General features: G+C 35.2%; 1 protein-coding gene and 1 non-coding gene across 3 annotated transcripts in view; one reads left to right on the forward strand and one right to left on the reverse strand.

Moving 5' to 3' along the window:
* NEGR1 (neuronal growth regulator 1) overlaps nt 1–25788 on the forward strand; it is an 871642-nt gene that overhangs the window by 273795 nt on the left and 572059 nt on the right. The gene's annotated exons all lie outside the window — the stretch shown is intronic.
* LOC130842460 (U6 spliceosomal RNA) lies at nt 15425–15531 on the reverse strand. Its single transcript, XR_009050442.1, has one exon. It is a non-coding gene; the product is annotated as a U6 spliceosomal RNA (small nuclear RNA).

Raw genomic sequence — 25788 nt, forward strand, 5'->3', positions numbered from 1 at the left:
TTAGAAATTAATTTGAAACATCAATCTTCCTCCTATGCTACCTTTATTTAATGGCTCAACTCATGAGCCTCTCTGCATGTGTCTGGAATTTGCCATCCCTTCATGGCATGTGTTCTTGGAGGAGAACATAGAAGGTGTGTGGAGGGGTATGAGCAGGACCAAGTAGGTAAGCAGGAACATTGCAAAAGGGTGTAGGGAAGAAGACCGATCCAAAGAGCCAGGACAGATGTGGCAGGGCATCTTAGAGTTACCGAGTTGTAGGGTCCAAAACACTGGAGAAGAAAACTTTTAAGTAGTTGCTCAGCCAAGACAAATGTTTCTTTTAAAGTCTCATAATACACTATTTTGTGGAACATCTCTGGTAGATTAATGATGAGCTGTGAAGGCCTGGAGCCCATTTTTAAGCTAGTGATAAATATCTTGCATTTAGAGGTTTAAATGTTTTTAGTAGCTAAGATACTTTATGAAATGATAAAAACAATTACTCTACCACATATAAAATTCTCACACACTGAAACCAAATTTAATTAGCTATGTCTTTCCAGATGAGATTGGAGAACAAATAAACATATATGAGCATTTTCAGTTTCATGTGTACTAAAGATTTTGCCTTTCCGTTTTACAGTATTTCCTTATATATTTTCTCAGCTAACGTATTTCAAATGCTCTTTTTTCCAGTTTCCTTCTCATGAGCAAAGTTATCCTCATTTCAAACATGAGAAACCCTGGTGGTTGGAGAAAATTATTTCATCAAATATAATGCACTTCCAAGTATGGTGGAGCAATGTAAGTTGTCTACCAATTAGAGAGTGAATAAACAAGTCTATCAAATACTCTAATTTCCTAGACAGTCTAGGGAGCCACTGATGTAAAATAAATGGAATTCTTAATGGAGTCAAAGAGATAAAGCACTTTGCTCCTTTTCTATACATTACTGTATGGTTACCATTTCTAGAAACCATAAAACTGTATATTTGTGTAACTTAATATATTTATCCATACATTTTCAAAGCTATTACATGAGAAACCTAGGACTGACTATATTCTCCCCATTTCCTATAGAAACTGTGTAAAACACAGCAATGTGGACTCCAGTGTTTCCCTGCCCACCTCCAAATCTCTATTCTGAGATTTATCTATGGTTGAACCTTGGGTAAATAATTTAGCCTCTCTCTACACAACAGTTTCCTCATATACAACAACCCTGTGCAGATTAAATGAACTTTAACACATAAAGTGCTTACCACAGTGCTTTGAATACTTATATTATATAGAATTACAGGGTAATATTTTCACAACTTGAAAGGTTCAATTGTTGCAGAAAAAACTGATCCCACGAGAAACCAAGCACAACACTCAGAGAGTTGGAGAACTCAAGTTTACTGAGCCGGCAGACCCAGACGAGCTAACGCTCCAAAATTCTGGGGCCCTGTTTCAGGGGAGTCTTCTCCTTATATAGGTTAAAACATACAGCTATAATTGGTACAAACTGATTGGCTACAAATTACTATAGGTCATGGGCAGTTACAGAGCACGGGAGTTGCCATGGGTTACACACGTAGTAGGGGGTCCTAACAGGAACTTGTAGGAGCCGGACATTCCATTCCTATCAGGACTAAGGTCACAATTTGCATTCTCACATTGGTTGCAGGTAGAAGTTAATGGTCACTTAACAAGTCTATGTGCAAAGGGTCTCAAACAAAGGCTTGGGGTGGGTGCCTGAGAGTGAGACATTCTTCCCTTACCTGATCACTCTTAGTAATTCATTTTACTGTTTAACTGAGAGTGGCGAGCAGGCCTTTGCAAGATAGAGAGTAAGCAATTACAAGTATGGAAGTTTCAATTTCCTCATCACAATGAAGGGAGAAGGTTCAATGGAAATGCAGCCCATCTTTGTTTGTTTTCAGTATTCCAAACACTTTAATATATGTGATACTTCACAAATTATTATGATTTATGCTGCTCTTTATTTATGATTATGATTTCACCTGTGGGGGAGAGATTATTATTCTTATCATATAAAAGAGGAATCTGAAGCTTACAGAGATTAATGCAATGTGATGCCGAGGTTCAGAAGCCAGATCCTGGAGACAGACTGCCTGATTCAAATTCTGGCATTTCATTGCCACTTACAAGCTGGCTGATATTGGGTGATTAGCCTCTCTGTGCCTCAAGTTTCTCATCTGTAAAATGGGGATAATAACAGTACTTATCACCTATGGTTGCTATAAGGATTAATTCAGTTATAATATATGTAAAGAGCTTACAAAAATGCTTGGCTCATAGTAAATACTCTCTATGTATTAACTATTATTTTTGTATCATTAGTGCTATTAAAAGCATGCTTAAGTTTACACAGTGGAAAGCAGTAAACAGACCTAGAATTCTGGCCTTGTGATTGAAAATATTTATGTTGCTATTAGAATATCAGAATTTCTCTGAAAAATATTAATAGGACATTTACTGGGCTCTTACCAGGAATTCTTATATCCATTATACATGGATTCTTTCAATTATTCATTACCACAACTTTATGAGATAAGCCTTATTATTATGCCAATTTTATAGATGATCCAACTGAGACTGAGAGGTTAAAGTATTCCACCAAGGCCACCAGAATTCCTACAAAAATAGTCTAACTCCAGAGCCTGCATAATATTCTGCAATTTTAAATACAATTTTTCTGTAGTTTCCAAATTTTCCATAAGGGATATATGTTAGTTTTAAATGTGGAAAATGGATATTAAAAGTTATTTCAACAGAATAACTCTCCTATCAAACAGTAGAACCTGAGAAAATTGTTTGTGATGACCAAGCTACAGAACCAGCAGAAGTTAGGATCAGGTGACTATTTGGGCAGGAGGCAGTAAAGAGGTAAAAAGGGGAGGGGGGAAGAGAAGCAAAAGGCAGCAAGGAGATAACAGAACGGCAAAGTAACTTTTCAAAGCTTTTACTCAGGGCTAAATTTATATCAATATCACAGAATGTAATGCACAGAATGTTTCAGAGAGACACGTTTTATCATCCTTGGATTAATGAAAGCATTGCCATTCCTTTGACATTGTGATTCTATGACTCATAGAAGAAGTTCACGAATGTTTTAAATCACAATCATTTGAAAAAAAAGAGCTATTTTCAGTTTAAAAAAATATGAGTATATTTTAAAGTTATGGATAAAGAAATTAAACTGATCAATTATATTTAAAACCAGAGTTTGCTCCAGTGTGCCTCGTGCCCATACTTACTGTTCGGTTCAATTGATTCCGTGTTTGTGAAGACGTGCACCACTTGTACGTATATGTCCAGCCTCCATTTGTGAGGCTCTACTTGACCTCAAAGCTGTCTGAACTTTATTTTTTTTTAATTAATTTATTTTTTTGGCTGCATTGGGTCTTTGTTGCTGCACACGGGCTTTCTCTAGTTGTGGCAAGTGTGGGGCTACTCTTTGTTGCAGTGCATAGACTTCTCATTGTGGTGGCTTCTTTTGTTTCCGAGCACAGGCTCTAGGCGTGTGGGCTTCAGTAGTTGCAGCACTTGGGCTCAGTAGTTGTGGCTCACAGGCTCTAGAGCTCAGGCTGAGTAGTTGTGATGCATGGGCTTAGTTGCTTCGTGGCATGTGGAATCTTCCTGGACTAGGGCTAGAACCCATGTCCCCTGCATTGGTAGGTGGATTCTTAACTGCTGCGCCACCAGGGAAGTCCATGTCTGAACTTTTGAAGGCTTGGCAAGAGCAGTTGGAGATGATTAAAGTGTATCTAATTTGATTCTATTTGCTGAAAGTAAAACTAACTCAAGTCTAGCCCCTCTGAAGGGTGCAGAAATTTTTGGAAGGTGGTGAATTATTCTCTGTTCTGCAAATGCAAAACCTGCAATACATAGTCCAAAGGAGTAAACTGTGTTAGTTACAAATCCCATTTTATTTGTCTTTGCCACTAGATTAAAAAAATAACTTAATCTGATTTTTCTCCTGGGAAAATTAATGTTTTCCATTATTTCATTTTCCAGATATCACTGTGTACATGTATTTATATCTTCATTAGTGTATATAAGTGAAATTGCTATGTTTAACTTATTTTTTGTTTCATAATGATTAATAGTTTTAATAATTTGAAATTTAACCTTGAAACAGTATTTTTTCTTAGCTGTTGCACATATTGCCTACAATAGGTGAAATAATTTCAAAGTGATCTTGATTAACAAATGATTGATTCATGTTGTTTCCTCTATGGCTAAACTATTAAACATAATTTTAAAAGTACAGTTATTATTTTAAAATTATCAACTCCATCTAGCATGTTTACGGGTTTTGTGTTATGTATAGGATTAATAAGAACTACAATGACCCAAAGTCACATAAACACCAATGAGAGCTCCTGGAGTAGAAATATTCCCAGGGAATTGTGCATATGTGAAGCTAAATGCACTTATCTTTTCATCTGTGCTGATATAAGGAAGCTCAGCATCTTCTTGATCTTGGATATTTAGCCCTACAAGGATTTCTCCCCTTAGAAACAGACTTTTGTGAATTACACTTCATTTGCACCTGCAGATATCCTACTTAATTCATCTTTGTGGCAGGCACTCTCTAATTGAACCCAATTCAATTAAATAATTTTGCTTTGTTTGTCCCTCTGTTTGAGTATCTGAATGCACTTGGAGTTTTAAATGTGTCTAAACAATGTGCAGCCTGCTCCAAGTTAATCAGTCAACATTTATTGAACCCCTGCTGTATGCAATGCAATGTAATAAGCATTGTAGAATTTTTTTTGAAGGAAATAATAGATACAGTTGCTAACTTTACGCATCCAGGAAAGCACCTAGAAAATAGGACACAGACATTTCAAAATCAAAAAATATGTCATTTCTTTTTTTGTGAAGAGAGAAATGAACTAAAATTGAAGAAGTTAGAACTCTAGGTTGGCCGTACTGAACCATCAAGGTGCTGTGTTTTCTTTGCTATGCCAAGTAACAGTTAGGGGAAAGGAATCTGACCCTTTTGAGCCAGGAACTTGTGGGGATTAATGAGAGATTACTTGTGATATGCTGAAAGTAGCTTTGAAGACAAAGGATCATGTAAATGCCCGTGGGTTTAAAATTGAACTTGGATGTTTATAGGTTCAAACAAGTCCGTCTGTATTGCTGGCACTTAGTTTGAATTTGTAAAGCCTAGAGAAAGAAAGATTTAATTTTTAAAAATTAGGTTTTAATTTACTATTGTGTTTTTTTTTAAATCATATATCTTGAAACTCTTATTTCTTCTATAAATTGAAAGAACCAGATAGTTGCAATGTTACAAATTACTTGTTTATGGGACATTGCTCATTAAATGCAAAAAATCAAAGGTCATTAAATATTATGTGTACCTCCACGATGTATACAGTGTTAGTATATATGATTCATTATTCCCAATGAGAGCAGAATGATTCTAATCTCGGTGTGTATGTAAAATTCTTAAATAGTTCACATCATAAATATAATCTGCAGAGCAAGTTTCTTTTTTTTTTTCACTGTGATTCATGACACCTTGAACCTCTTTCACCCTCCCACATCTGAGTAGATGATTTCACTTTCTGCTGACTGGGAATGTTGGGAAAACCAGATGTAAGCCCTATTCTCTTTACAATCCTATATTCTTCAGAAACTGAGATTCAAAGTCCTGGGTCCATAGTGACATCTCCCTCTTACTCACATGATAGTTCCCATTAAACTTTGTAGCGCCTATTACCTAATAGGCATTCCATAGTCCTTTTTGTTTCTCTTCACTTGTATGTCATGATACTTCCATACCTACCTTTTTCAACAGTTTCATTTTAACACAAACTCCATTTCCATCAACTATACACATATCAACACTTCTTCAAATACCAAGTCCTGTTCATGGCATTCAAGTTCTTCTAAACTCTGGAACTAACCCTTCTGCTCTGCACATTCATAAAACTAAACTGTTCTTTCTTGGAAGGAGACTGATGTTTTCTGCTGGCATTGCTTAAGACCTTCTTTTATCCTTCACTGGGCATTTCATCTTATGTTTTGATTGTGTTATCAGCCTAACCAAGCTTTTCTCATACAATAAACCCTCTGAGATACCTTCTTTCTCCAAACTGTCAAAAATGTTATGCATTTCTCATAGTAACTCTCAATGTCTGTCTAGAATTAAATATTTCCATGTAATTTTTCTATCTACTGTTAGATTCCAAGTTGTTTATGGTAGAGAGCAATGTCATTTTTTCCCAATAACTCTTGAGGTACAAATGATGAATATAACAAAGTCTCTCACAAACTATTAGGCATCTGGTGTGTAAGAGGTGAGATAGATGAGGTTAATGTTATGGAAGCACAGAAGAGGGACATGTATCTCAGCCTTAGAGTTTGGGAAAACTTCTAGAAGGGAATCACACATAGATAGACTGGCTTTATAAAGAATGAAAAAGAGGAAGCTAAATAAAATAGCGTGGAGAACATTTTAGGCAGAGGGATAACATGAGAATACAGGAGCATTGAGTCATGATGTTCTAGTAAAGACTGATTAACAGCTCTAAGTTCATAGGGAAGGAAGTGGCAAACAAGGTAGAAAGTTTGAGCCTTGAGCTGAATTATGATCACAGTACTACATGTTTGTGATATTGGAGTTGAGCTTTGGATATTAATATGTGATAGGCTAAAGAGCTTGGACTTACACGTTTTGTAAACAAAAAGAAGCCACTGAAAGACTTAAGGTGGGGATTGGTTATGATATAAGGGCTTTGAAAGCAGACACGTTGTATTGCAGCTTTGCCACATGCTGTGTGCCAGTATGTGTATGTGGGATGGGGAGCAGTTCCTCATCTTTAAAATGTATGGATTAATATTTGGCTTATTGTTGAAAGAGTTGAATAAGATAATGTAGGTATAACCTCATATGGAATACTACTTAGATATTATTTTCCCCTGTTGGCTAAAATAAATCCTAGCACATGGAAAATTTACAATGATCTTTGTTGAATGAACGACAACGCTGTGCATGAGAGAAAGAGTCCTTTGTTGACACTGTGTCATCAGCTAGTAAAGGTTTACATTTGAATTTTTCTTGTGTTTTTAATTGCATTTTTATTTTTATCAAGTACTATACGTGCATAGTTTAAAAGTCAAAGAGTAATACAGGGCTTCCTGCAACTGCATCTGGCTCCTCAGTAGCCATCGCTTATAATTTTCACAGCTGTTTCTTCCAGCATGTATTTCCATTTTTCTAAATAATATGTATATTTTGTTATTTGGAGATCTTTTAATTTGATGGATTTCTAATGAGTTATAAATCTGGAAGGTGAACATTTTCTTGTAAAATTTGCCCCCTCCCCACTTGTATGTGTTTTCCCACTCCTTTCCCTATCTCCCTCATAACTGTATCACATTTTGAAGTTGAATGAATAATCATTGACCAGAATATCATTACTATACCGATTGTTTACACCTGAGCTACATGCTATGCCATGATTACATTTTTCTCTCATTTACACTATATTTAATGTCATTTTTTTCTTGTACAATATTTTTATAACTGTATTTAAGTTATCTTCGTGCACTTCTCTGAAGCCAATTAGTGATATGTGGGTTTTTTTTTTTTTCCTCTTTTTTTCCTTTCCTAAATGTTCTTCTGCTTCTTGCATCTACTTCTTTTCTGGCTATTTCTTTATTTTGTTAAGTTCATTTGTCTTTCTCAAATGCTCGGTGATCCTTTCTGTTTAATTATGTTAAAAAAGAAATTCTAGGTGACTGACTGGTAGAGCTGTGTGTAGGACCAGTTGGCTTCACTGTTGAAGGATTGTTTATAATCCAGTCATTTCTTTGGGAACCCCCAAATATGAATATCTGCTGGTCATGTCTTTGGGCTATGACCTAAAGTTTTCTTCAAAGAAAAAGCTTCCTGTCTTCTTCCTGGGGGGAAGGGTGGGGATAAGAACATGTCTGCCTGCTTTCCAGTCGATACACAGTGAAAGGAGCTGTGCATTTCACTGTTAAAAAAGCAAACTTCCAGTTTTTATCCCTGTGTTCACTGTGAAGGCTTATCTACTGTTGGACATGGTGTCACTGAATTTAAAGTCTCTTGTATAATTTCCCTGATAGCATAAGGTGGAAAAATGTCTAAGTTATGTCAAATTTAAACCAAATATCTTTTATTCAGCTCCATCTCTCACTCACACTTTGTAAATGACCCGATGCCTCTGATTTTCTAGCCCTTCTAAGGTTGGTTGAGATTGGCTTGCTTCTTTTTGGTCACAACCTCAGAAGGAACTTAGTTTTCAGCCTTCTCTACTAAGTTTGTGACCATTCATCCATGAGCTTTTCATCATCTAAAACATTTGTCTCGTCTATTGTCATATCTGTTTTTATTCTCCTTGTCCTTGTGGGTTATTCTTTATTGATGTTTTAGTGTGATTGTGGGAGTAATTGTAGACATAAGAACCTTCAATCTAGAATCTTAACTCCTTATTTGAAAATTTCAAGATGCTTTTAGGTTGATCATCAGAATTGATTCACATAACATCTGGAATAGGTATTATTTCAGTATTATAATTTGTGGAAACAGCTTCTTGAGTTGGGTTTGGTAGTTGTTGTATGGCAATTTTAGGTCCATAATTTGGTTTTATCTTTATTGATCCTTATAGGAAATCACAAAGTCCAGGGTAGAAAACATGTGCACATTATTAGAACCTCAAAAATAAATATAGGAAATGGAGAAATAAACTTTAGCATTATGACACAAAGAAATGGTCTTTTACATATCAAGAGAGCAGTCCACATTATTGAATTTTTGCATATAATTCTTCCTTGCTCAAAGAGGACAGAACACTCTCCATATTTAAACTGTGATGGCTGTTGCTGAATCTCATATGTTTTTCAGGCAGCACTTAGGTGACTGGGTTTAGTATGACCTGCATCTCTCTCACCATTGTGAATATGCCTTTGATTATGAAACAAAGGCTCCTATTTTCTCAAATGGTAGAGCTCATATAAAAGGCTCTAAGAAGATCTCATCTTGTGTTAAACACACCTTTGAAAATGCAGGGTCAGCAATTTCAGAGATGCTCACCACCAATAAGATCAGCATAGGCAGCTTGCCTGCACTCAGCTGTTGGTAACTCATTCCTCATACCTGTTACATCTTACCTAAAACTACAGCAGCAGCAACTGAGGAAACACTACTTGCAAAGAAATTTATTCTGGTAGATAGTAAAATTAGATATTGAATTGTACCTTTTAAGGATGTTACTGTCTTCTTTTTTCTGTATTTGTTTTTCTTTGTTCTGTTTCTTGAGATTCACTTTTTGACTTCTATCTTGTCACTGTTTTCCCTAGTATTTTGTGCATTATGATTTTTAGAAAGGAAAATATTCTTTGAAATTTTCAGTAATGACAATACAGTAGAAGCATGCAATTTAATGTGTCCTGTATTATGTATATTATATTAAATAGAGGTAGCTTTAAAAATGAAGGCTGCCTAGATTCAGGTCTTATGGACTCTAAAATAGTCAGCTGGAAAAATCACTTTTGAGGTATACTCTTTGACCATTTTGAAGGTTCCTAGATTTCTTTTAGGTAGTGAATGCATCTCAACAATAGCAAATACCATATTTAATATTTTACAATCTTTGAAATACAGAAATAAACAAGGGTTTTCTAGTTTTGTCCTTTATACTGCATGGCATTCTATAAACATTATATAAATTTTGCAGATTTAATTTGCTCTTAAAAAAACCTCCATTGGGTGAAATAAATAGACAGTAAGGCACAAAACTGTCTAAATTTAAAGTTGTCTCAGTTTTTAAATGGTTTATATGAGGGAGGTCTGCAATTAAATCCATTGAAGGATATACTGAAAATGTATCTTTTTTTCCTGATGACATTTCACTCAAAACATATTTGTTGTTTTTAAAGGCAGTGAGATAAAGTGTTTGAAAAGAAAGATTTCTGCTCAAAAAGTCCTATTGCAAAGACAAAAACAAGTTGTAAAAGTAAATTTGCACAGTAAAATATTTGTTTGTTTTACTTACAAACTCCAAAAGCATTTTGTTTTAAACATAACTTTTTAAAAAACTATACTAAATTCCAAATACTTGAGAGAGAATTGTCTATAGTTGAGATCACTCAAAAAAATTCCTCCAGCTCTTATAGCCACCAGCCAGTCTCCCTCAATCAGATTCACTTATCAGGTGTTAAAAATAAATGAGATGGAAACTCTCTGGCTGGATCCGATGTATTCCAAGTGTGCATATTCACAGGAACTCTTCCAGTAAATCATAAAATAAAACAATAGCACTGAAATTTCAGAGTACTGTCAAAGGCAGCAGCCTCATTACTCTTCTGTCTCTTGGTTCATGTATATATTACATAAGCTGATGGAATCTGCATTGCATCAGTGACCTACATTTGGGTGGAATCTCATAACTGTGTTTCAAGGTTATGATGTGGTGATGTGAGTTCTTGAAGTGAAGAAAAAACAAAAATTAAAAACCCATGAAAACATAAACTTTCCTTTTGGGAGTTCTAGATTCATTCATTCTAGTTTCTATGCTAATGTGTGAGTCGTGTATCTAAGACATTTTCAAAATGAAGAAATGTGATTATAGAGCCCAATACTGCAACATTAATGGGGACTCAGTTTGTTAAGAACACATTTATTGAGGACCTATTGCATGCCAAGCATTGTGCTGGACGACGACCACGCAAGAGAGTCAAAGGCTCTGCACTTGGGAGACAGTGGGAATATGTAATTTTCTCTTTCCAAATATCAAGTGATTAAGTTTATTGATACTCTCTTCCCAAAATGATAGGTGAATCTGACTGCATGGTGAAATAAATCTAATAATTAAAAGTTTTGAACTGGAGGGGGTCTTGGACAGGACCTATTCTAACTAAAGCCTTTGTTTTGTAGAAAAGAAACTAAGCCAGAGAACTGAAGGGAGTTGCCTTCAGTCACATGGCTAATAGGGACCTGCAATTAGGATTCAGCCCAGTACAGTGAAAAATATATTAGGTTCAGAGTCAGGCCTGTTTTCTTCTGCATGGGATAAGTTTTAAGGGAGATTATGGACACTTGTGTAATATTAGATTGTGCCTGTGTTGATTTCATTGTGAAGATCTAGGAGCTCCTGCAAATGTAGTGTCAGACCTCACTTAAAAATGTGGCTGATTTCTAAATTTTGCATGAGAAATGGGAGAAAAGAGCAGTTGATAGAAGTGACAGAGATTCAGATGGATTCCATAATACTGCTTCTATTCCACAGTATCACATTCTTCTCATTCTAATTATCTGTACTTCTTTAAGTTGAAATCTTTTTAAGGCCTTAAGATAGCCCCCATATATTAGACACACATTCAGAGGACTATGAATAATGCAAAAATAAATATAAGAAGGAAGAAGAAATAAGAAGAAAAGGCCAGAAAGAACATAGCCACTATCAAGGCCCCCACACCTCCAGAAAAATGTTTACATTGATTTTCTACTTCTTTTTGTTTGTTTGTTTGTTTGTTTTATAAATTTATTTATTTATTTATTTATGGCTGTGTTGGGTCTTTGTTGCTGTGTGCAGGCTTTGCCTAGTTGCAGTGAGCAGAGGCTACTCTTCATTGCGACATGCGGGCCTCTCAGTGTGGTGGCTTCTCATTTTGCAGAGCACAGGCTCTAGGAGCGTGGGCTTCAGTAATTGTGGCATGTGGGCTCAGTAGCTGTGGTGCATGGGCTTAGTTGCTCCATGGCATGTGGGATCTTCCCAGACCAGGGATCAAACCCATGTCCCCTGCATTGGCAGGCGGATTCTTAACCACTATGCCACCAGGGAAATCCCTGCTTTTCTACTTCTGAAATGATGTTGACTATATTCTGCCTTGCCATAGGAATACATTTGGAATCCTTCATGTGATGCTTGTTCAATAAGTGATTTAGCAAGTATATAGTAGAGATAACTCTTTCTGGAAGCGAGAACAGCGACTGAAGACATTAGTTGATATGTCCCCCCAAGGTTAAGTTTTTCCACTACACTCCTATTAGCATGAAGTCTTTTCTGTGAGAGCCAAACTAAACATTTAAGTATATTAGTGAAGGAAACATTGGCACAAAGAGGAAAACATTCATTCTCAGTCTTGTGTTATTCTTGAGCTACTTAAAGCTTCCATTAATTTCAGTGGGAATTTGAATAAAAAAAAGTGGAACATCATGATTAAGATATACATCTTTTAATAAATCACCTGTATTATTCTGTCAAATTTATGGAAAAACTAAGAGATGCTAGTCTCTGATGTTGATTAAATGAATTTAGATGTAGGCATTTGCAAAAATAACACATCATTGGCTATAAAACACTAATTTTAAAATGAAAATAATTGTTAATTATATGAAGTTCAGAAATATCTTACCTTTAAATAATTTTTAAATATTGCTAGCAGATTGGACATATGACTATTACTTTCTCGTTAATTTTTAATCGTTATTTCATTAGTGCTCCATGCAGAACTAATAAGTGGTGTGTTTAATTATAATTTTATACATGATCAATTTGTGGCATATTTTTACATTGAACAATTCTATTAAAATAGTTTAATTTAATGCTCTATAAAAAGTTCAAAGGAAGAATTTAACAATACAGTTTAAAAAATGTATTGAAAATTCATTTAATATCCTCAAAGTGTAGAAGTATGATTATTATTTTATTCATTTTATTTTTCAGATGAGAATAAATGTTATTAATCAGGGCCTAACTACTTTGGCTGAACTATTATTAAGATAGGAAAACCTCAGGCCTCCTTTATGTCAAAACAGATAGTGAGCTGTTTTAAAGAGAAAAATCGACATGTTGAAATCAATAGTTGTGAATATCCTGAGGTAATGCGGTGAATGTTCACGGGCCATATTCTTTAGACTGGGTCATGGAGGCAGTGGTGTGAGTATCTGCAGTGAGAAGATAAAGAACTCTAGGTGAGTAGAGATGACGGTTTTGCTGATTATTCTACTTCCTTGACTGCATTCTGTAAAATACTAAATTCTTGTTGTAAAATTTCTTTTGCACAATGAATGAATCAATTGGAAATACAGCAGGAAAGTGAGAATGTGCTCCCAGGCTGCTCAAAAAAAAAAAAAAGTTAAGCAAGAAATAAAGAAGGAAAGAAGGAAGGAAGAGAGGGAGGGAGGAAAGAAAAGGAAAGGAAGAAAGGAGAGAAAAGGAAATCATTCTGTTAACAGTAAGCCAAAGGTACAGGAAGCCAAAGGCAAAGCATCCACACTGAGTCCATGCAGTCTCTTTCAGGCATTCTTTTAGTTTCTGATGCCCCATTCTTATGTTGTGTGCATATTCTTCCAAATAAAATTTTAAGTAGTTTCATTCATATTTTGGCACAAACTTGGCATCTGTTTTCATCATCTCTTGTGATATTAATTTTGCTAAGTAGTAGGGGAAAATATAATGATCAATAATTCACTTTATTTTCCCAAGTAATTTTCAAAAATTGCTTAAAAATGTTTTAAAGTAAATCTTTGTTCTTTCTGTTTTGCATGGTAGATTAAAAATCCCAGCAGTTTCTGAATTAAAATCAAAATCTGTGTTAGATGTCAAACTTAGTGTCTTAGAACAACACAAATTTATTCTCTTTCAGCCTGGAAGCCAAAAGTCCAAAATCAATGTACCGTAGGGCTGTGCTTCTTCCCAAGGCTCAAAGAGAGATTCTGTCCCTTGTCTCTTCCAGCTCTTGGTTGTTCCAGGTATCCCTTGGTTTCTGGAAGCATCACTCTAATCTCTACCTCCATTGTCGCTTTGCCTCTTGCCCGTCTGTCTGTCAAATGCCTCCTGTGTGTCTCTTATCCTGACACTCATCATTGGATTTAGGGCCCACCTGGATAATCCAAGATGTTCTCTATATCTCAAAGTCTCTAACAACTATATCTGCAAAGAACTCTTTTTTTTCGAATAAGGTAATATCACCAGATTCCAGGAATTAGGATACAAACACATCTTTTGGGGGCCAGATTTTGTTTTGGTTATTTAAAAATCTTTCCTTCCATATGCAGTCCGGTGAGAAGTGTTCAATATAACTGTAGGAAGCACTAGAAAAAAAGTGCTGAAAAAGATCAATTTCAGAGTCATATGGACCTGGGTTTGAATTATAGAATCCATCACTCAATAGCTGTGTGGCATTAGGTAAATAATTTCAATGATAGTAAAAGATATAAAATATAGTATTTCAGGCACCATCACAATAATCCAAAGGCTTCAGATATGGTACAAATACCATTAAGGTCCATCATAATGTTCTAAGGGCTACGTAGGCACTGAGCAATTTCTTGGTCTTAAGTTCTCATGTATATTCTTTCCTAGAAGTGATCTACCTGAGAATAGGCCTGTGGTTGGCCTGATTCCAGTTCCTATCTCATGTAATTATGGTGAAAATTAAGATAATATAAAGTTCTTGGATCTATGTCTAGACACTAAAATTGGCCCATAAAATATCATTTTTCAAAAGACTATTTCCTCCACTGTATTGCCTTTACTCCTTTGTCAAAGATTAACTTTATTTATGTGAGTCTATTTCTATGCAATATTTCATTGATCTATTTTTTTCTAGTCTTTCACCAATACCACACTGTCTTGATTACTATAGCTTTACAGTAAGTCCTGAAGTCAGGTAATATCAGTCCTTCAATTTTGGGCTTCTTCTTCAATATTGTGTTGACTATTCTAGGACTTTTGCCTCTCTATGTAAACTTTAGGATCAATTTTTCTGATATACACTAAATAATTTGCTGTGATTTTGATTGAGATTGCATTGAGTCTATAGATCAAGTTTGGAAGAACTGACATTTTGACCATATTAAGTCTCTCTATCCGTGAATATGAAACATCATTCCACTGCTTTCATTCTTATTTGATATCTTTCGTCAGAGTTTTATAGTTTTCCTCATATAGAACTTATACATACTTTATTAAATTTACATCTAGGTATTTCAGTTTTTGAGGCGTTAATATCAATGGTATTATGGGATTTTTGGGGGGGGGAGTGGTTGGTTTTGTTTTGTTTTACTTTTTTTTTTCCAGATCTTCATTGGAGTATAATTGCTTTACACTTCTATGCTAGTTTCCGATGTACAGCAAAGTGAATCAGCTGTATTTATACATATATCCCCATATACCCTCCCTCTTGAGCCTTGACTTTTCTCCCTGTGTTATGCAGTTGCTTCCCAATAGCTATCTCTTTTACATTTGGTAGTGTATAAATGTCAACGCTACTCTCTCATTTTGTTCCAGCTTCTTCTTTCCCCCCTCCCTGTGTCCTCAAGTCTGTTCTCTACATCTGCATCTTTATTCTTCCCCTGTCATTGATTTCATCACCATTTTTTTAGATTCCATATATATGTGTTAGCTTATGGTGTTTGTTTCTCTCTTTTTGACTTTACTCTGTAAAAAATTTGGAACGCTTCACGAATTCGTGTGTCATCCTTGCACAGGGGCCATGCTAATCTTCTCTGTATCGCTCTAATTTTAGTATATGTGCTGCTGAAGTGAGCACTGATATTGTGTTTTTAATTTCAAATTCCACATGTTCATTGCTGGTATATAGGAAAATAATTCACCTTTTATATTAACCTTGTATCCTGCAAACTTGCTATAATCATTTATTAGTTCCAGGAGTTCCTTTATCAGTTCTTTGGACCTTCTACTTAGATGATCATGTCATCTGCAAACAAAGGCAACTTTATTTGTTCATGCCCAATCTTTATATCTTATATTTCCTTTTCTTCTCTTATTGCCTTAGTTAGGAATTCCAGTACAATGTTGAAAAAGCAGTGGTGAGAGGGGACATCCTTGTCTTGTTCCTGATTTTGTAGTGGTAAACCTTTGAGTTTCTCACATTTGATATTAACTGGAGGGTTTTTTTTGTTTGTTTTTTGGTTTTTGGTTTTTTTTTTTTTTGTAGTTATGTTTTAGAATAGAGGATGTTCTCTATTCCTATTTTACTAACAGCTTTTTATCATGGATTTGTGTGAGATTTTTGTCAAATGTCCTTTCTACATCTATTGATATGATCATATGAATTTTCTTTGTTAGCCTATTGATGTGGTAGATTATATTAATTGATCTTTGACTGTTAAACTGCCCTTTCATACCTGGGATAAATCCCACTTGGTCATGGCTTAATCTTTTTATACATTGTTGGATTCAATTTGCTAATATTTTGTTGAGGATTTTTGTGTCTATGTTCATGAGAGATACTGTTGGGTGGCTCTCTTTTTTTTCAGTGTCTTTGTCTGGTTTGGTATTAGTGTAATGCTGGTACTGTGATAACTCATAGAATGAATTAGGAAGTATTGTCTCTACTCCTATCTTCTGAAAGTGATTGTAGAGAATCGCTATAACTTACGTGTTAAAGTTTTTTTAGAATTCATCAGTGAATCCATCTAGGCCTGATGCTTTCATTTTTGGAAGGCTTTAATTATTGATTCATTTTCTGCAATAGATACAAGTCTATCAGATACAGATATATACAGGACTTTTCTGTTTCTTCCTTTGTACATTTTGGTAGATTGAGTCTTTTGAGCAATTGGTCTGTTTTATCTAGGTTATCAAATTTATGAGCATAGAATTTTTTATGCAATTACTTTATTTTCCTATTAATGTTCTTGGTATCTTTAATGATGGATCTCTTTCATTTCTGATATTAGTAATTTGTTTTCTTTTTTTTTTCTTAGTTAGCTTAGATAAAGGCTTATAAATTTGGTTGCTCTTTTCAAAGAACCAGCTTCTGGTTTTATTAATTTTCCCTATCAATTTCTTGTTTTGACTTTATTTTTGCTCTAATTTGTATAATTTCATTCCTTCTCCTTGCTTTGGGTTTAATTTGTTCTTCCTTTTCTAGTTTCCTAAGGTGCAAATGTAGATTACTGATTTTAGATCTTTCTTTTTTTCTGGTATATGTGCTCAATATTATAAATTTCCTCTAAGCATACTGCTTTCACTGCATCCCACAGATTTTGATCAGTGATGCTTTCGTTTTCATTTAGTTCAAAATATTTTTAGAATTCTCTTGAGATTTCTTCTTTAACTCATGTTATTTAAATTTTTTTAATCTCCATGTATTTGGGGATTTTCCAGTTATCTTTCTGTTATTTTTTTAAGAACTTTTATTGAAATATAATTGACATACAATAAACTGCATATATTTAAAGTGTATAATTTGATATTTTTTTCTTATTAGTAATGTATATATGGGAATCTCAATCTCCCAGTTCATCCCACCCCAACCCCCTCACCCCACTTTCCCCCCTTGGTGTCCATGCGTTTGTTCTCTACATCTTTGTCTCTATTTCTGCCTTGCTGACCAGTTGATCTGTACCATTTGTCTAGATTACTCATATATGCATTACTATATGATATTTGTTTTTCTGATTTACTTCACTCTGTATGACAGTCTCTAGGTCCATCCATGTCTCTACAGATGTTCCAATTTTGTTCCTTTTTAAGCCTGAGTAATATTCCATTGTATATATGTACCACATCTTCTTTTTCCATTTATCCGTTGATGGACATTTAGGTTGCTTCCATGACCTGGCTATTGTAAATAATGCTGCAACGAACATTGGAGTGCATGTGTCTTTTTGAATTATGGTGTTCTCTGGGTATATGCCTAGTAGTGGGATTGCTGGGTCATATGGTAGTTCTATTTTTAGCTTTGCAAGGAACCTCCATACTGTTCTCCATCGTGGCTGTATCAATTTATATTCCCACCAATAGTTCAAGAGGGTTCCCTTTTCTCCACACCGTCTCCAGCATTTATTGTAGATTTTCTGATGATGCCCATTCTAACCAGTGTGAGGTGATGTATCTTTCTGTTATTAATTTCCAGTATAATGATATTGTGGTGTGTATGATTTCTATTTTTTTTAATGTGTTAGGTGTATTTTATGGTCCAGAATGTGGTATATCTTGGTAAATGTTCCATGTGAGCTTGTGAAGAATGTGCATTCTGCTTTTGTTGGAGAAGTAGTTTATAGATATAAATTATATCCAATTGATTTATGGTACTGTTGATTTTAACTATATCCTTAATGATTTTCTGCCTTCTAGATCTTTCCATTTCCAAGAGAGGGTGTTGAAGTCTCCAGCTACAACAGTTAATCCATCTATTTTTCCTTGAAGTTCTATCAGTTTTTGCTTCATGTAATTTGTCACTGTGTTATTAGGTCCATACGCATTAAGAATTATGATGCCTTCTTGGAGAATTGATCCCTTTATCATTATGTGATGCCCTTCTTTATCCCTGATCATTTTCTTCACTTTAAGGTCTGCTTTTTCCCTCCCTGCCTCCCCCAGGCTTTTTTTTTTTTTTTTTTTTCAGGATTTTTCCTTAATCTTTGATTTTCTATAGTTTTAAAATGATACGCCAAGTTGTCATTTTTTGGTATCATCCTGCCTGGTGTTCTTTGAACTTCCTAGATCTGTTTTAGTGTCTTTCATCAGTTTGGGGAAATTCTCAGTCATTATTGTTTCAAATCGTTTCTTTCTTTTTCTCCTTTTGGTATTCTCATTATGGATATGTTAAACCTTTGTAGTTGTCCCACAGTTACTTAGATATTCTATTCTGATTTTATCAGCTTTTGTTCTTTTTGCTTTTCAGTTTGAGGGGTTTCTATTGATATATCTTCAAGCCCAGATGTTCTTTCCTTCACCATTCCAGTCTACTAACGTACTAATGAGCCCATCAAGACATTCTTTATTTCTGTCACAGTTGTGTGTGTGTGTGTGTGTGTGTTTTCTGGCATTTCTTTTGGTTCTTTCTTAGCATTTCCATCTCTCCACTAATGCTGCATGCCTGTTATTGCATGTCATCTACTTTATCTGTTAAAGCCCTGAGCATATTAATCATTGTTGTTTTAAATTCCTTGCAATTATTTCAGCATCTCTGCCATGTATGAGTCTGAAGCTTGCTTTGTCTCTACAAATTGTGTATGTGTGGGTTGTTTTTGGGGTTTTTTTGCCTTTTATTATTTCTCATAATTTTTTCTTGGTAGCCAGGCATGATGTAAAAGAAATGCTATAAATTGGCTTTTAGTAGTGTAGTGGTGAGGTAGGGGTGTGTGTGTGTGTGACAGGGGAGTGTTCTATAGTCCAATAATTAAGTCTCAGTCTTTTAGGGAGCCTATGACTCTGGACTTCGAACTTCACCAGTGCTTCTCAGTGCCCCCTTTTGCCACCTTCACCTCCAATTATGTAGGGCAGAATATCTAGAGTAGCATGGAGTTTAATATTTACCCTCTTCAACATAGAAGACTAGAGTGGGCTGAAAGTGGGTATTTCCCTCCTCTTTTGAGCTTATGGCTGGTAGAGTTTGGTGTTTTCCTTCCCCCAGCTTACTTAGGCTCCAGTGAAATCCCAGAAAGTTAGAATGTTTAAATAATTTCTCCTGAGGGCATACCATGTTAAGAACAAAGTGCTGTGGTGTATTTCAAAATGGTTCCTTTTCTACTCCCCCTATTAGAAGCACAACGGTTTTATTTTTCTTTCTGATATTATTATGAGAATCTAGCCAGACTCCTGGAGATAAAGCTCACAAAAGCATCGGGGCCTCTCTAGGACTGGGTACTCATGAAGTTTTAAACTCTCACACTTTTCCGCATTAAGCCTTCTAGCAAATCATCAATTATAGTTCAGGTTTTCACACCAGGGCAGTGGTTTCCACTTGTGAGTATCAGCTCTGGTAAGCTGTGACTCCCAATATTTGCCCATCTGTCTCTCGAATCCTGGGGCAGCAATTTGCTCTGTGTCCTCACCTTTATTCCAGTCTAGGAAGAGTTGTTGATTTTGCAATCTGTTCAGCTTGCTACCCATTGTTTTGATGAGTGGTGACTTCCAAGCTCCTTACCTGTAGGACTGGAGATCTGAAGTTCTACTATAATGGTTTTTATATTCTTGAGCAGGCAAATACTGAGTTCACCAAAAGAGAATACACTTGAATTTTATTTTGATTAAAAGGAAGGATTGCAAACATACATTTGAGGAAAAAAAATCTTTAAAATGTGATAACTTTTATGCCAACAATTGATTTCTTGAGAAGAAGTTTTAAAGTTAATTTTCAGAAATAAAAGCTTTCCCAGCAAAAAAGCCAAATTTTCATTTTGCCACGTACCTATTTATTTTTGTCCAAATAATAATCAAACCTACTTAGAGAAATCTAATAGTAAGGCAGTTTATAAGAAACAATCAGGCAAGGATAATTTTAAGAATAATTAAAATCTTAACTTTGTGCATGTTCTTATTTTATTATAATTTGAGGGAAAATTACATAATTTATATTTTAAAACCTTATTCCCTATACTGTTTAATATGTATTCATCTCTTCACTCACCTATGCAAAATGAATCTGATCATAACTCTTAAGATGAGACTTTGAGGGAAACGTTACTATTTAGTCTTACAATTTAAAAATGTGTTTATTGTTTTTCCATTTTCCAACCAAAAGGCAGCAGTAAACTAAAGTGTGCAGTGTATCTTAAAGTGAATAATCAACTTGGGAAGAAATATTATTACTGAAATCATCTGCATTCAGTTCTACCTCATAAATTAACTTTGATTTCTGCTATATCAAAATAAATAGAAATTTCATAGCACCTCATGTATAAATAGGGACTGATTGAATATATGCTATCTATGAGGCATGGAATAAAATTGTAGCTGTTTTGTAAAACTTTGAAATCTTCTCTAAAGAGACAAATACTAATACCACCATCCAATGGAGAGTGACCTTTTAAACACATCAGAAAAGCAAGACAAATAAAATATAAACTGTAAAGGAGAGAAAAATATAGCTGAAGTTAGGTATGCCCAAGTTCTTCCTAAAGTGATATAAAATGACTTCAACGTGATAGAAAGGGTGTATAAGTAGAGGATTTATTTTTTCCTTAGTTTCGTCTGCTTTTCACTCATCTCTGTCTCTCTTTTCTTATATGTCTATAACTTACTTTATAGACGTAGAATTTCAGCATGGTGTCTAGGTATCTATTTATATACCTGCCATTTATAATTTGAAAAGCTTTGTAATACACTAGTGATAAATGCATTCATAACCACATCTTCTCTAATCACTACAGTGCCTGCACTGCTATTTGGCACTCATTAGCTGAAACTGCCATTCACCTATAATTTATGGCTAGCATACAATTATGTGTTATCACTATTGCAAGTGATTACTACACTGAATGTTTTCCAGATAGCGGTATGCAGCACTCCATGATAAATTGTACTGCAGTGGATAGTTCATTTCTATCATTTACTCTATTATTTTCCTTAAAACAATCTCAAGACAATTATATTGAAATGTGAGTACCTTCTTAAAGTTTGATAATTGGGTCAATGCTGTTCCTACATGAAGAGGGGAAAACTGTATTCAGAGAAGGAAACAGACTTAATGTTAACAACTGTATTTGAAAATATTCTGATAAAAATGAAAGAGCAATTTTAAGGACAGAGTTTGAATTTTTCTTTAGCATGAGCATATTTTAATTAACGACCAACAAATTTATTCAGTAATTTGACAATAAAAGTAAATATTTTAACATTAAAGATCATGGATTGTGGCATGGATAATTGAAAAAAAAATTACAAAGTAATTACCAATTTGGATGTGGTCATTTACAAATCAAAATGTTTTGAATCTTTTTAACAATATCACCCTAGTCGTATTTTCATGGTAGTTAAAAGAACTAACATTAATTATTTACTCTGTGTCTAACAAAGTTCTGCTCTAAATATTTCATAGGTATAATCTCATATAATTCCCATAGCAACCCTGTGAGTTAGGTATTAATATCTAAATTATACAAAGAAGGAAATGAGACACAGAAAAGTTGCTTCGCTTACCTAAGAGCACACCATGACTGCATGGTCATATTCATTTCCTAGGGCTGCCATAACAAAGTACCAAAACCTGAATTTCTTGAGAAAAGCAGAAATGTATTACTCTATCAGAGTTCTTGAGCCTAGAAGTCCAAAATCTAAGTGCTGACAGGGCCAACCTACCTCGGAAGGCTCTAGGAAAGAATCCTTTCTTGCTTCTTCCAGGTTCTGGTGGCCCCAGGCATTCCTTGATTCGTGGCAGCATAACTCCAATTGCTGCCCCTTCCTTCTTAGGTCCTTCCCTTTGTGTCTCTGTGTTCTCCCCTCTCCTTATAAGAACACCAGTTACTGGATTTGGGTGCCCCCCACTCCTCCACCAAGTCCAGGAGGATTCATCTTAAGATCCTTAACTAATTATATCTGTAAAGACTCTGTTTCCAGATAAGGTCACATTCTGAGGTTCTGAATGAAATTGAATTTGGGGGGGATGCTCTTCACCCCACTACAGTGGTAGAGCTGGAGGCTCTATTCAAATGCAAACATACTCTAGAGTCTGTCCCCCCACATATGTATGTTTGTGCCGCAGACGGTGCTCAGAACATTTTTCATTTAGTAAGCATTCTAATCCTCTGGGTAGATGTTCTCTCTCTTTTCCATGTAAGAATGGCCAGGGTCATGTGTCACAGATCAGCATTATTTAAATTCAGAGCAATTTTTCTAATACACAAAGTATGCCATACCCTGCTTAAAAATTTGTTTATGCATTCCTACTCTCTTCAGAATAAAAATCAAGCTCCTTGAGGTAATGTTTAGGGCCCACCAGCAACTGACCTCTGCCTTCTTCTTCAGCTCGTGTCTTCCTCTCCCCTCCCAATACTCTCTGTGTACCACCCTGGCCTCTAAGCTTTCTCTCATATTATTCCCTCTGCCTGTAACACTTCCTGCCAATCTTTTCCCTCTGCCTACCCTGCCCATCTCACTTAGCCACTGCTGCTGTGTTGTCCCTTCTGACAACCTAAAGTAAGCTCCATGAATCTGCTGTGGACTCCCATAGCAATCTAAGCTGCACCTACCTGGTTACATTGTGCCTTGCTGTGATTGCTTGTTTAATGGTCTGTCAGTTTGCGAGAGTAAGCACCACAACTATATATTCTCAGCTGCATTTTCAGTACCTAAATAGAGTGACTGACACTCAAATGTATGTTGAAAGAATAAATGAATGCAGTGAATTAAAAGTGGAAGGCATAATATCTTTAGGCATGGGGTAAAGCAGAGGCAGAAAACTGCCTAGCGATTCACAGTATCTTCATCTTGTTCCAAAGAGGCTTATTATGAATTTTTGGTGCACTGTTTCTCAAGAAGGAAACACATCTGGGCTTCCAGGAGGCAGTTCACCATCAACATATCCTTAGTGTCATTACTCCTGCTCTTTCTGCATGGGTCTAGAACTTTCTAATCATCCTCTAAGAATTCTGATGGAATACTCACATTTCCTGCTCCATTTTTTCCCACTTTGATCGTAAGTGTTGAAATACAGTGAAAGTATGGCAACCAGGAATAATTCATATGATGGGACAGTCATGACTGAGAAGGTGACTCTTGCTTGGTCACGGACCTGCTTGCATCCTGAAGTCGCACGAAACCTAAACTCAGCCACATGCTTCCTCCATAGCTCACCTAAGTCATATGATGAAGAGGCAAGGAAGTGCTATATATATAGACTGTTTCAACTGAGGAATATCAAATGTTAGAACATGATGACTTACATATACTACCTGCAATATTGTATGTGTGACATGCAACCTCCAGCCAACCAGTGTGGTGGCACTCATTTAGAGTTTATGAAAAACATTTTACTAGGAAGCTACTTTCCCCTGTGGTAGAGTACACCTTTTTGAAATAATATGATTATATATAGTTCAGAAAGCAGTTTTCCATGAGAAAAACATTCCACCCACAAACAGGGTCTCTGATCAATTTATTTCTTGCCCCCACAAAAAAGTTTGTCATTGTGTAGAGTATCTGCAGATCTAATGTGCAGTTTTACACATATTACAACCTAATTGTTTTCAATTAGAAAATAACAGATCACATTTATAGAAGGGCAACCTACCTTGAAAAAATGCCTTTAGAATATTCAGTCTTTATTTAGCTTTATACTTTGTGAAACTTTTCCTATGCAAATTTTAGTAAATCTCTCTTCCGAATAGCATTGTTAAGCTCATTAAGGATTATTCCTCCTCTAATGAAAATTGGGAATTTGTGAATTGATTGTTCCAGAAGATTTTTAGGTGTTCTACCACTGATGTACCTACCCCCAGTGTCTAAAACTAGTCATGGTAGGTACTCAATAAATATTAAAGTAAATATATATATATAAAAGAAAAGTGCTATAGCTTTAACTCATTCACTGATCACAGCAAATCTGATACCCCAAGAAACTTTTTAAAATTCTTCATTTTTCATATCAACTTCAGAATTTATTGTTACCATTTAAACCCATCATTATGTACATCATTGGGGTATTGTCTCACATTGATTGAGGAAGTAAGTCCCCACAGAAGTTTTTGCTGCAGTGAAGGATTGGAATGGGAAGTCTAAGTGACATTTTCCTGTTTCTTATTCCCAGTACAACTCATGCATTTTCTTATAATTATACAAATTTAATTTCAAAAAGAAAAGTTGTTAAAGTTTCAGAGCTGTTAGAGCAGATAGTTGCAGTGATTTGATAGCAAGCTGAAGAGTGAAAGTGATATCCTTTAAGGCATATTTGTTTAAAACATGACAATCTGAGAAATTTGCTTGGCTTCCTCAATGCTGTTTCCATAGATACAGTGAGGTGTGGTTTGGCTATTTTCCAAGTGTTCTATGTGACTAATTGCCATGCCATACGTTACTATAAAATGATCTCCCATTTCAGCACATGAATCTTGGAGTCAGAAACAAAGTTACAATGTAATTTACAGAACATTGATTACAAGCATTTGGCATAAGCCTTTGCAACCACTTCTCCATTCACATGGTTTTTAAGAAAATGATATAACGTACTATCAAACATTTGCTTCACCCACTTTATGAAGAAATGTAGTACCGATGGATTATTTGCATTTGAAGTGAAACATGTAAATGAAGGAGAAATAATGGCTAGTACTATCCCCCAGATACTTTTATTTTATTTTATTTTATTATCTCTTTTGGAATTTACCAAGCCAGAGTTGTTGATAATATGGAAATACTTTTTATTTATTATATGCATAATTATAATAGAAGATGAATTTTCTTTGGTTGTTTTATAACTTATAATTGATTTATAAAGCTAAAAACTTATCATAATGTATGATCTCCAGTCATTCAACTTGTCTATATTGTTAAAAGATTTCCAAGTAAGATAGGATCTTATTGCTTTAAAAATTCAAGCTTACAATTTCTCCTTCAGCACAAAGGCCTGAGGTGACATGAAATTTCTATGCACCATGGTCTGGGAGCGCCATGGAAAAAAACTATTGGTGCCTCTGGATGATGGTTGGGTTGAATTGCTCTGTTTTCTTTCCCTGCCTGCTTACTATGAGTAGGAACGCCCAGCATGGACTTTTCCTACCATCATAATCCATTTATTTCAGAATTGTGGCATTTATTTGAATTTTGCAAGTATAATATCAGTTCTCCAGTCATTATTTTTTCATAAGTGCATCTTAGTGTAATAATCCTGTGCTCTCTGCTCTCATGTTTTTGTCAGAATCTATTACATCAGTGAAGAAATCTTTGTTTCTTTCTAGGCCTTGAACATACTCAGAGCTCATTTAGGTTTTCTAAAACTGAAACAAATGCAGCTAATTATTCCTTGACCTGTATTAACAACCCAGCTGGTGGAGCCCAGATTTAGCCTCCTGTATATAAAATTATAATAAAACTGACTTGCACCCTTCTTCCAAGTTGT

This window comes from Hippopotamus amphibius, chromosome 1 (assembly GCF_030028045.1).
Source record: "Hippopotamus amphibius kiboko isolate mHipAmp2 chromosome 1, mHipAmp2.hap2, whole genome shotgun sequence".
Lineage (NCBI taxonomy): Eukaryota > Metazoa > Chordata > Mammalia > Artiodactyla > Hippopotamidae > Hippopotamus > Hippopotamus amphibius.